Source organism: Parus major, chromosome 3 (assembly GCF_001522545.3).
Source record: "Parus major isolate Abel chromosome 3, Parus_major1.1, whole genome shotgun sequence".
NCBI classification, from domain to species: Eukaryota; Metazoa; Chordata; class Aves; order Passeriformes; family Paridae; genus Parus; species Parus major.
The window spans coordinates 48,922,717-48,935,239 of NC_031770.1; the positions used below are offsets into that span (position 1 = coordinate 48,922,717).

The window sequence follows — 12,523 nt, forward strand, 5'->3', positions numbered from 1 at the left end:
CACAGAAGCATTGAGAGATCATAGTGCTTAATAATTCTTAGAGGAAGAGATTTTATCCTTCATGCTGTTCTTATGGCAGTTATCTGAAGCTTTTTCTGAAAGCTTATCTACCCCCATACTTCTCCAAGGACATTACCAGAAAAGCTAATGTCATGAACCATGAACAAAGCATTTTTCTTGCCAAAGCTGAGAAGGGACCTTTGGGCGTTGTCACAAAAAGAAAATAAGGGAGGAGGAGAATAAAATGCTTGTTCCTGGCTATTGCTCTGTGGGCATGCACTTTTCCTACAATAAAGATAACTTAAACTGAAGATAAGGGCTCAAGAACAAGTTACTTGTGGTAAAGTAACAATGAGGACATACCTACTGCTCTGTAACTAGTGGACATTGCACATCCTTTCTTTAGGGTTAAATATGGGATCTTCTGCCTCTTTCTGGGAGGAAATTGCCTTGCATCCCTAAGGCACTACAAGGAAAAAATACGGCAAAAAAACTCCCTCCAGAAGTTTCCCCGAAGTAGGTAAATAGTAAATAGTGTGCAGCAAATCCTGAGTTCCCTGGCTCCAACTTCCATGCCTTTGGCATGAGCCATTCAGGGAATCAGTTGCAGTAACTCAGGGTAAGTCTCTTCTGCAGAAGGGTAAAAGTGCCTCGACAGACTGGAGAGCACAGGGCTGCAGAGAATTTACCTAACCCTAAACCTAAACCTAACCCTAAATCCTAACTCTAACCCTAACACTATGCCCTAACCCTAACACTAACCCTAAGCACATGGCGGTGACCATGTGATCACGTGATACGGGAGCAATATGGCGACCGTGACGTTCATTTGGAACAACATGGCAGCATCCATGTTGGGTCGCCGCTGCCCCTGCTCACCACGTGGCCAGGGTGGTGGCGGGAGCGGCAGTTCCGGAGAAAAATGGCATGGTGTACTTTGGGAAAAAATGGTGGCACCTGTGTGGCTGGCTCTCGCCACTCTAGTCCCAAAGCAGGGGAATGGCAGCCGGGACAGCAGCGTGTATTCCAACAGCACCGTGACCATCTGTGGGTCTCCCTGCATCTGTGTAAACAGAAGCACTGTATAAAACCAAACAGGTTAAATTAAAAAGTCCACTGCCAAGGGAAACCTCTTATACCTTGTGAATGGCTTTATTTTTTATGGGTTAACTCCAACACAAAATTGATAATGGTAAGAGACTTTTTTTGCCCCTTATAGGAAATGCATACATCCCACATAGAAGAGCTGTTTCAGATGCTTGAGGACGATGAAATGTGAGTCTGCTCAGTCAGTTGGAAAGAATTTTACTCTGAAGTTTGAGAATGGCACAGTCTCAAGTTTAGTTCTGGAAATACCCTAACACTTAGGTATTTTCAAGGCAGGAGAAAGCATATACATGAAAGAAAAGTATTTGGGGTTTCTGAGCTTCCCTCTTAGGATAGCAAAGATGACATCAGACTTTTACTTCAGCTGGCAAGATGGCTTTGCAGCCAAACATAGCTCAGCAATGAGTAAGCTCCAGGCTGGTTGTTGTATATATAAATCATCTCAGTGGATTTCTGGAACTGATCCTCATTACTTGTTTGCTTTACTTGTACCTTTAAAATATCGGCATTTAGACTGAGTGCAGGCTCCCATCCTGGGCTCATTCATCTCCTCCTTTGCCTCAGAAAAGGATTTTGTTCCTAGTTTGGTGAGAAAATTTGTGCATCCATTTTCTATGCTCTTCTTCAGAATAAAGGCATGACAAAGATATAGGACAGTAGAAATTATTAATTTATGAAATACTTGAATTAAGACGGTCCTCACTCATGTTGGGGATCGTGTTGTTTATTATTTAGCTGTATTATTTCACTGCAATCAAGCACCTAAGCTTTTGCTTTTCTAATTCTGAGGGACAGCAGGCCAGTGGTTTTGTTTTGTCTGTAGTCCTGAGCGCTGCCTGGCAATGCAAGAGAAGCAGTGCTCAGGAAAGGCCAGGAGGGAGGCTCAGGCCTGCTCCTGCCTTCCCTGCTCAGGTGAGTAGTGAGGCATCTGTCCTGGCCACACCTGTCCTATCCCAGGACATCCCATTCCAAAATCCTCTGTGCCTGGACTGGACTAGGTCAAGCCCCCAGCAGCCTGGGCTGGGACAGGGAATTTGCTATGCTCTGCTTTCCATTGCCTTGCATTAACACGTAGATACCTTTTACATCTTTGGTTGCGTCTGGGGCAAAGTTTGGCAAAGGAGTCCACTTTGAACCCTGTGTTCAACAGGGGGGTTTCCCTTATTGCCTTGAATCCCCACCCTTTCTTATCCTTACCCTTCTCCCTGTCTCTGCATAGATAATTTTTGGGTTGAGTTTACTTTTGTGGTGATTGATTTCAGATTTCAGTTTGCTTTTTCTTTGTGTGTTTTACCATCTAATAACCAGTAGAGTGAACCTTGTCAATGAACTCTATCATGCTTTCTCTTTTACCTGCTTTTAGTGATGAGAACTTTTGGGAAATTTAATATGATGCATTTGCTACCTTCTTAGTAGCAGCCATACCTGATACCTGTCACTAAGAAATAGTTTACAAAAAATACCGACCTTCGATTGTGTGATACTTTAGGTGTGATATGGAAACTGCTCAGATAAAGGGACATTTAAAAATCACTATTCTGGAGTTAAGAATATTCCATATAGAAAGCTACAGTAAGCCAAGTTTTGATATGCTGATGTAAAGAAGACTTCTTTGCCCCGTGTTGCTTCTTACGAGGTCCTATGCCTTACAGTTCTTCCAATGTACTTCCCATAGTGCACAATATGATCTGCTGACATTAAGCAGTTCCTGAGGTTGATAATCTCACTTTCACTACAGCCAAAGATGTGCCAATATGTATTCCAGTCTCAGTGTCACCAATCTATTTTTTTCTGTTTCCTGGCAGTGCAAATTTTTTTACAATATTTGGACTTTACTCATTATTGCAGAGGCAATGGAAGTCAGGAGCAGCTAAGGAATACAAGCCTGGGAGCCTATACGGTCCCAAAAGAATAGGATGAGTTTTGTCTGTCCTTTGATGGCTGTGAAACAGACCAAAGAAAAGAAAACATGCTCCAAACACAACACATCCTGCCCGAAAGAAGAGACAAGTTTGCAATTCCTGTTCTGCTAGAAGGAGATAAGGAAGGCTTTTGAAAAAGTAATTATGAAACAGTAATTATGGATGCATGGAGTATTTTAATGGATTCAAAAGCACATGCTCACTGTGTTCACCTGATTTTTCAGTTGCAGGGGCTTCCTATTATCTTAGTTTCGGTATGTATGGGAAGTAGAAAGGGACATGAACAAAGATGGTATATTGTAGTACACACGTAGAAAGTTTTTAGAGGTCAGATGTATTCTGAAAATCTTGCAGGAATTCTAGAATGATGAGCAATAGTTCAAGGTTTTGGTCACAGCCTTTCAACAAAAAGTGAAATCTGTCGCAATCAGGGACAGCCTCTAGGTGGCACTTGAGTATAGAAAGTAAGAGCAAGGTTTGGGATTGGATAACCTAAGAGTTTTCATGATACAGTGCTATTTTGGGAGAAGTTAATTGTTTAACTGATTAATGGGTTATTTCCTCATGGAAGCAAATATAATCCATCTTCTGGTATTTGGTATTCTGAGTAAACGATCTGATTGTCTGACATAAGTTGATGCTTGAGTAATTTATGGGACTACCAAAAGAAGAATTTTAAATATATGATATTGATAAGAAAAAGAAATGTCAAAAAGTTAAAGTCAGTCTCCGATTTCTTTAATAATAAGAGACCAGTTGTGCAAGATGTCCTGCAATAAGATTATTGCATGTTGAGTTCTAGATTTCTAGTGCTTTGAAAGCAAGTCATAGGGACTAACTATGCCAGAAAGCTGGTGTGCCCCAAAAATGTGGATATTGGCAGTAGAAATATCTGTATGTACTTCTTTTGGAAATCTAAATGTCTGTGGCAACTTCTCAAAGATCTGAATGTCTTTGAACTGAGAAGATTTCCATGTTAGTTCAATCCTTGAATTGTTTCCTAGTCCTGAAGCTAGTGTCCTCAGTTCAGGGGAGGGCACATGAGCAGTCCTTCCTCAGAAGAGAGTTTTGCATGTGTTTAAGAATGTCCTTTATCCTCATTGACTATGTTGAGCCATGTTACCATTTCAAAGTGTTTCCCAGAATAGGTACAGGACCAGTTATGACCGTGGGTCTTCTTTTTCTTGTGTTTTATCACCTTTTTGTGAGTGATTGTTCTCACAAAACAAATTCTGTAATGCATAAAACTTATTTCACAGTCTACTACAGTTTTTACTTACAGCCCAAATGCAAAAGATTCTTACATTAAAATTCAGCAAAACACTTAAAGAAACCTACTATTTTTTCCCTCCTATTTGAACATATTTCCAGTTTAAGGTTTTAAAATGTTTTAAGGAAATCAAGTCTTAGTCATCTTATTTATGCAGAGATGCGAAGCAAGGCTGGACCTACAAAGTGGCACAATCCCAGGATCTGATATTAACAGGAAATGTAAGACTCTTTTCATTTTAAATGGGCTGAAGTTATTAGGAAAGTGACATGAACACACACTTGTATCTCAGATTGTGTACTGATATTTTCAATATAGTAGAATATATATTTATTTTGCAACGTGAGGAAATGAAGGTAAACTCATTTTATTTCACTGCCAGAAAAAGAGGTTTCAGAAGCCATAGGTTCAAATTTTATGTCCAGACAATGAGGTCATGAACCCTCTGAAGAAAAATTTTATTGTGTTTTCATTTAAGTTAGTGCTTCTTGAGCAGCATTTCCTGAAGTAGAGCTAAACCTCTACTGAAGTTTTCCAGTCTTCAGGAGTAGAATGCTAAGTCTTTTTTGAAAGGAGGTTATCATTTGGAAAACTCTTACGTTCACAGAAAACTTCTGGTACTTTGCCATAGGATGGCAGTGTAACAGCACATGGTGTTAAGTCTGAATTTTCTGAAGTGTTCTTGAAACGCTGGGTATTGAAGATAGAATTTGTCTGCAACTAAGTGCAGCTGTGTTGCTTTTTAACTTTTCAAAATACCATTGTTCCCCTTGTATGGGTAGTGCATCTTTGCATATGTTTTATTTAAATTGTTTTCCTTTTGTGCTGTTTATTAGCTATACAATAAACTCTTATTAAAGAGTAATGAGTCTCCTGGATATCCCTATTGTATCATATGGTTAATAGTATTTTATTTGTAGACTACTTCCCATCATCTTTTCAGAAAAGTAATTTATTCTTTAAAAGGTTCATGTTTTGTTTCAGAATTTAATTGTTGATGTGATTCATCTGGTGTATTTTCTGGTTGTTTTTCTTTAAGGGTTGGGGTTTTTTTATAAAATCAGTTTGCAGACTTTAGTTTGTAGTCCTTTATTAGGTTCTCATAACTCTTTCAGTCTTCAAGCCTATCTTTATAAACATTATTGTTTATCTCTCTGGGATATTTTATTTTTCAGTATTTTATTAATGTTCGGTTCTTTCCATGTTTTCACTGCCTTGGATTCTTACTCTTACTTGAGTAAGAATCACTATTGTCAACAAAAGAGTAGTAATTTTTTAACTTGGGGAATACTTTAATAGTTGTATTGCAAATATGGTGTTGTGAATCCTTGCTGTTACCTGTTTCTAATCAATCTTTTGTGGAGTCTTGCTAGACCTTCTCTGAAGATAGCTGAGAGATAAATTAACCAGTGTAAGTTTGTTTGCCTGCATGACAATTTTTCAAGACATATTTATCAAACACATTACTGTTTTGTGCAATTTATATTGAAGCCATTAAATTTTTTAATCCTTTTGTGATTAGCCAAGGGGTAACAGAATTTTGGACTTGTACTGAAGTCCAGGTCCTTTCTAGGTGGACTCTAGGTGATCCACTTGAATGTGTTGCCCTTGGCCAATGCATAAGATGGAGCTGGTGTTTTTAGAGAGCACTTTGTGCTTGAGCATGTCTAAACAGCAGTCAAAGGGAAGATAGCTTGCAGCAACGTTTAAAATTTATTCAGTCTCCAAGAAAGATGGAATAAGTTTTGACTGGGACCAAATAACCTGAAAAAATATCATCTTAGTTTTGTACAAAAATTCTGCATCCAGCCTAACATGCAGTTTATTTCTGCAGTGATGGGCACCGAGTTATGTGTTAATTCTGCCTCTGCTAGGGCAATGTGCTGACACTGTGCTGTAGTCAGTTTTGGTATCTGCCAAGCAAAAGTAAAAACTTCAGCTTTAATTTGCCTTACTTAAATGTACTGCTCTGTCAAAGTTACATATGAGGTTTATCAAGATGCTTTAGAAGTCAGTGTAAGTTGACATTCAGAGTAATTTCTGAGTACTATGAACTCAAAATGAAACTTAGTGAATTACTAATGAAATGTCTAAATGGTTTGATGATTGAAAGCAAAATGAACAGAACATTATTTTTCATAACATGTTTCTCCTTAACTACTGTGCACAGTAAGAACAAAAATTACTTGTAAAGATGCTTGTAGTTTTTAAAAAATCCTGCAATTCAGATACTCAACATGGACAGCATCTCTGTCCTGGCTGTACTGTTGAGAAAGAGATGAGAAATTGACTGAAGATACTTTTCTACTTTTTTTCAGTTTTCAGTGTTCACTAACCTTACAACCTTCTGTTTCCATCCTTAGAGATCTTTAAGAATCCCATCTTTTTAGGGGCTTGTAATATACCTTTACCCTGTCACAATTCATAATGAGTACCTATTTTAGCTATTGTTTCTATGTACATTTTTAGCAATTGTACATTTTCTAACTCCTACTTACATGCCTATCTTGATTCTGTTACCTTCTGAGTATAGGCATGACTTAATTTATAAAAAGCATTATTGGCAAAAAGTTTTTCTTTTCTCTGTTTCTCATTTCATTCTACATTTATTAACTCAGCTATTTTGTTTCTGAAAGCAGAATTCTAGTAATTGTCCTTGATCCTTCTACTTTTCCTTCTGTGTGATGTTCTTCTGGCAGGGTTCTCTGTCTACTCTTTGAACACATACAGAATTTGTACTTAACATAGTATTGCCTCTTTTTTTCTGTGTTTGTAACATTTTTTCTTTCCTGATGCAACTTCGTATAGCCTTTCTATATCTTCTTCCTGTTTAGCCAGGTAATCTAAAGGCAGCTACTTCTTCTGGTTGCTTGTTTTTCGCTTCAGGATGAAGAATTTAATACCTATGTGTTTTGCTGCTGATTTCTTGTCATTGCAGAAAGGCTTTTTAAAGCAAGGGCATAGCAACCTGACCACATCAGGGACAGAAATCTCAGATGGAGGTACATAAATCACTCAAATAGAAAACATATTACATAATACAAAAGTATTGGAAAATAGCAGGATCAAGGTTAATTGGTTTACTCCTGAAATACTTACTAGATACTTTTACTTATGTCTTTGGTATTTTGATGAGCAAGGTTTCTTGATAGGTATTTTTATGATTTTTCAAACCGTTTCATGGCTTAGTTCATATTACTATCAGTCTTTTCCTAAGATCATAGGTAGTCTGGTTTTACCTATCAAATACAGTAATTTTTTATCATTCTCCATTTCAGCTCTTGATTCAATTATTCAGCTTTTTCGTGGTAGGTCTCTGATCTCTTGATCATTTCTCTTACTTGGGCCTGCAGATCCTCAAAGAACTAAAGATTATTTTTGTATTACCCACTCACTCAGGCTTTCATATACAGCTTATAGAATCACCTTCTCTAAATGGGTTTGGTTGTCTATTTCTCCACTGCAGCTCACTTCTCTGCATTATTAGATAAAGCTGGAATACATTTGAATCTTCATTCTTATATACATATATAAGTCCAATTGCTAGTGAATGGTTATGAAATTGCATATAGTTCACACTGTGCTTTTCACTGTACTTGGAATTATTATGTAATTTTGATATTTCATAGCTTTCATCTTTTGTTTGCACTACCCAAACTTATTTCTTTTTCAATAAGCTGGTAGAGCCTGCCTTTCTCAGCCTGCCTTTCTGAGCCTCACTCAATACAGCCTCACTGTATTACTTCTACTTACCACTTTTAGTAGTTGCAGCAATTGGTACTAATCAAATGAATTGTGGAGAGAAAAGTCTATTTGATATGCTTGCCCCAGAATCATAGAACACAGAACTCTGAAGAGACCTGCAATCTCTTTGGTTTCTGTAAGGCAAGGCAAATAATGTACACAGCATCAGAGACTGTTCTTAAAAATCTTCTAGAGCTGGAGTTTACACATCCTCTTCACCCACTGTTTGCTGTTGCATTTTTACTTGTGGTCTGAAAAAGTTCATAGAACAGCATGTGTTGGAAAAGACCTCAAAAGATAGTCTGGTCCAACTTTTCACATGAAAGGGAGCCTACCTAGATGTGCTTATCTAGCACCTTGTCCAGTCACATCTTGAAAACCTCCAGTAGTGGGGCCTCTACCATGTCCCTGGGAAGGCTGTCCCAGTGATTGACTGCTTTCACAATTTCTGTTTTATAAAGAGATAAAACCTCTCCCAGAGGAACCTGTACCAATTGCCCTTTGTCTTTTCCATGCAGCTCTTTGTGAAGAGAGATCCTCTGGTCTCCTTGTAGACACCCTTTAAGTACTGTAATACTCAATGAGGTCCCTCTGAGCCATCTTTTATCCATGGAGAAGAGACCTAACTCCTTCGGTCTTTGTGTCTCCTGTTTGGACCCTCTGTAGGCTATCTGCATCTTTCTTTGTTGGGATCAAAACTGTCCTGCAGGTGTGGCCTGTCAAGTGCTGAGTAGAGTGGGACAATTGAATCAGCTAAAAATGCTTTTTTTTACTGCCATTCATATGCATATGCATATTATGACTATTACCTGCAAATACAGTAGATTATTGCCTTCCTCTATGCATCAGTCAGGAGGAGCATTCTTCAGAATTTGAACACTAAAACACTTTTTCCCCTTGGTCTCTTCTTCAGCCTGAACAATCTCAGTGCTTTTGGTCTATCCTCAGAGATGATGTGTTAGAGATTTCAGCCGTTCCTGTTGCTTTTTGTTAGGCTCTGGAATTTGTCCAAATCTCTCTTAAAACATACCTGAATTAAATACAATACTGCAGGTAAACCCTTAGAGTTGAAAAAGGTAGAATAACAACTTTATCAATCTCCTACATGATAGTCATGTGTGCTTTTTACCACTGGCATTGATACTGTTGACTCACATACAGCATGTCAGCCCTGGAGGTTCAGATCCTATTCATCACAGCTGACAGCTAAACATTCCCCAACTTCTCTGTACGCTTGTTGCTCTGCATCTACATCTTGCACGTCTTTACTGAATTGCAGTCTCCTTTTTCAGATTTATTTCCTGTTTGTCAAGATCACTTTGAATTATAGCCCTCCTGCCCAAAATGCTTGCAGTTCCTCACAGGCTGGTGTAACTGCCAGTTTAAAAAGCTTCCTCTTTACTTCATAACCACTTCAAGAACAAATGCATCTAATGGTATCAGCCCCAGGGCAGACGCCTGCAGATGTCACATTGGTAGTGAATTAATGATAGCTACTTCTAAATAGGTTTTCTAACAGTTTTGTACCTTCAGTGTGCATATTTCCTCTAGAGTAGGTAACATTTGTGTAAGCAAACTAGGGATATGTGAAAAAGTGTCCAAAACTCTACAAAAGATGGATACATATGGCATCTGCTGCCTCTTCCTTATGCACAGTGTTACCCTCTCAAAGCATGTTACTCTTTTCACAGAAACTATGATCTGACCCAATTTATTTTCAGCACAACTATGATGAATGCTACTTCAGTCAAGCAGTTGTTTGATTATTCATTCCCTGATTTGTTTTTCTTTTTTAACAGGAGTTGCTGCTAAACCGATGGTTAGGTAATTTCCAAACACTTTTAATCTTTTCCCTATGCTTCTCTAGTTGTCCTTGCTCAGCCTTGAAGTTCCTAGAGATGGTTCAAAGGACGATCACAGCAGCAGAACTGCAGAGGAGTTACAAGGTAGGACTAATTCTCTTTTTTTGAAGGAAAGTTGTGCTGAGGTACTTGTGCTGAGGTACTTTCAAGGCTGAGGTGCTTACTAGGCTCATACTAATACTCTCAGAACTGGGAAAGAGTTTTGTCTCTGGGCAGACAAGAACTTTTGCTTCCTTCAGCAGTTACCGGTATGGTTTGTCTGCTGATATCATTCATCTTGGCTTAGCTAGCATCTGTCACTATGGAGAGCAAAACCCTTGTCTATTCTTGGGACATACAGCTTAACTATCTGAGAGTGGAAACATTTTTATGAACAGATTTATGTACAGGTACCTGGGTAAAATCTAATGGTAAGATCAAATTAGACTATTTAATGCTATTTTAATAGCTTCCAGCTATTAAACATTATGAAGTTTAAGAGTAATACATCTAAGAAAATTTATTCAGATTTTATGGTTTGTTTCATTTCCTGGCACTACCAAGTATGCCCCTTTTGATTATTTTACTCCAAGTTTATATTAATGTGCAGTTCTGAGTTTTGTGGGAGGCATCCATATTTCACAGAATAAAAACAAACATTTCTTTGCAACCCCTGATATGAAGCCACATACTGGCAAATTATAGTTGTGGCTTGCTGATTTGGAAATTCTTTTCATACACTTCAGCAACACAAGATCCATGTGAGAGGCAAATAATAATTTGGGTCAAATTCTGCTGGTTCAAGTAAACTGAGAGACTTTCTTGCTTTACAGACTTAGTCTTCTACATGTTTACTTCGTAAAAAGCATGGATTTTTTTTACATGAAGCTGAATCACAGAGTCTTAATTGTAATAGTAAATACTAATATTTCTTTTATGCAAAAAAAAAAAAGTCTGAAAGCTGCGATATTTTCAAGGTGATGAACACTATACTCATTTTTACTAATTTATAGACAGTCTAAAAAACATTGGGAAAACAACTCCAAAGGCATACTTTACTTTCTTGTAACCACTGCACTGCAGTTCCACGAAGCCCTTTTTGTGGAGTAAGAGAGCTGACTTCATCTCTTAGAGGAACCTTGAAAAGGAAAATTTGTCAGATTGCATACATGAAAAGGAAAAAATGTGTTGAATTCTGTATGTTTTAGTGAATTAGCTGCTGACTAGGAATGGCTAAAGATACTCCAATTTAACAGTCCTCTTTGCTCTTAAAAAAAAAAAAATAGATCACTGCATACTCAAAATAAAACCATGTTTCTTAAACAGAGGAGTACTAGATTGTCCCCTAGTATACACCATTGTTCCAGTGACCCACACATGCTGTGGAACTTCATCATCTTTTAAGTGGTTTGCAGCTGATAACATTTGCTTGCTTCAGACTTAAGTTTCTCTCTCTGATAAAAATAGTCTTTTCAGATAAAACAAGACTTTTTCAATAAATGCACTGCTTATTTCCTTTTTAATAACACAGAGATATAATATTATATTAGAAATGAGGGAAAGGGGGGATTGTTCACTGGAAAAACCTTGCTCTTTTAAACATTGCTTTAGTTATATCTTTACATATTTATCTCTTTTCAATTAAAAGACTTTACAGAATTTCTCATTTTCTTATGTTCTTCTTCTGCCCTGTTTTACTCAGCTGTGATACAGGGCAACTTGAATGACAGAAACATGGATGTTTCGAGCCCTTGTGTCAGATTGGTTTTATTGGTAATGCTCTCACATTTAGTCAGACATTTTGTTGGCTTTGTGCTCAATCATACAAACCTCATGCTGGCCCAAGACCAGAGAGGGATAAGAGTTGAACCTGCTGTTATCTGCACTGCTCACAATGTTTAAATGAATTGCTGGACTTCAGCTGAAACTGTGGTGCCAGTTTTTATGTCTTCCCAAGCTGCTTGAAGGAGCATCCTTAGCCCCAGGCCAGTCTTATCCTGGTCATCTCTGTGGTGCTTACCGTGTCTTGGGAGACAGGCCATGCTTGCTCCTTACCACTTTGGGAGCCTGGATTGGTCTCAAAGGTAGAAAGGTATAAATAAAAGAGCCCATCTGCCTGAGGGAGTTCTGTTTTTCTTAACCTGTGACTGCTAGTATGAGTTTCTTCATGGCATACAAGATGAAATGTTCTTTCTACATGATAGCTTAAAGAAAGTAGAGGTGAGACAGAGAAAAGTAGAATGAATTTGGGGACAAGTTTGTTTTGGGTCCATGTACTTGACAAGTACAGAATAAAGAGCTCTTACAAAAACTAAAATTTTCTATTTTGGTAAGATTATATTTGGAATAAGACTAGCTGTGATTAAGATACAGCTAATAAAGGTGTGCCTTACCTCCATCATTTTCTCATTCACTATCACATGTAATTGTTAGAGCCAATAGAAATGTTATGCTATTATACTATAGCTCAAGTAGCTTAAATAGCTCAAGTGTATACAACTTAGAAAAATTATGTAGTGAAATGAGCTTGTGTGTGCAAATTCTAAAAAATTACCTGTCATGCTCAGTTTACACAGAAAAGCCAGTGTAACCATGTGTTTCTTTGATGATAACTGAAATATTAAACCTCTCTAGAACAA

The 12,523-nt window shown here is 37.9% G+C and overlaps 1 long non-coding RNA gene across 1 annotated transcript in view; it reads left to right on the forward strand.

Annotated features, from left to right (window-relative positions):
* Positions 1–9,149: 9,149 nt before the first annotated feature.
* Positions 9,150–12,523, forward strand: part of LOC107201737 — a 102,813-nt gene continuing 99,439 nt past the window's right edge. Inside the window, exon 1 of the long non-coding RNA XR_001520381.2 lies at positions 9,150–9,989. This is a non-coding gene — a long non-coding RNA (uncharacterized LOC107201737). The remainder of the gene's footprint in view (positions 9,990–12,523) is intronic.